Here is a 644-nt window from a genome sequence, read left to right on the forward strand (position 1 = left end):
CCCACAGCGCCCCTCACACCCTGCACTTGATGGCGGGAGGTCAACCCGACGGCTGCCTCCTGCTGCCCCTGGGAGGCCTGTTTGTCACCAGCTATTTTCTCCAAGTGTAGACAGGATGGGGGGGGCACAGAGCCAAGGCCACCCAGCACATGCACGCGGCCCCCGGTCTCCAGGACCACCTAGCTCCCCTCGAGTGCAAGGCTTACGCCCCGAGCTCAGCCCCGAGGTCTGGCAGATATGCCCGCCTGCCGAGCCTGGGCCACATCCTGATGGAATAACACCCTCTGTCGCTCGGCGAGGCGCCAGGCCTGCGCCATGCTGCCCGACACAGATCCGGGAGGGAGCTCAGTACCTCCTTCCCCGGGAGACCAGCAGGCTGGGAGCCGGGCGGAGGGGACGCGGGTCCTACGCGGCGCCTGCCGCGGTGCAGGGCGCCCCCTGGTGGGCAGTCCGGGCGCATCGCGGTTTCCCGGGCCCAAGGTCAGGCGTGGGACGTGCGCCCGCCCTTTGCAGAGACCGGTTTGTCCACAGAAAGGCGGCATTTCCTGCACGGAGGGGAGCCTCGGCCCGCACGGCCCCTTGCTGTCCTCACGTCGCCCAGCGCTCTGCCCACACGCCGCGGGCCCAGCAACTGCGACCACCAA

The sequence above is a fragment of the Crocuta crocuta genome, unplaced genomic scaffold (genome assembly GCF_008692635.1).
Source record: "Crocuta crocuta isolate KB4526 unplaced genomic scaffold, BGI_CrCroc_1.0 scaffold862, whole genome shotgun sequence".
NCBI classification, from domain to species: Eukaryota; Metazoa; Chordata; class Mammalia; order Carnivora; family Hyaenidae; genus Crocuta; species Crocuta crocuta.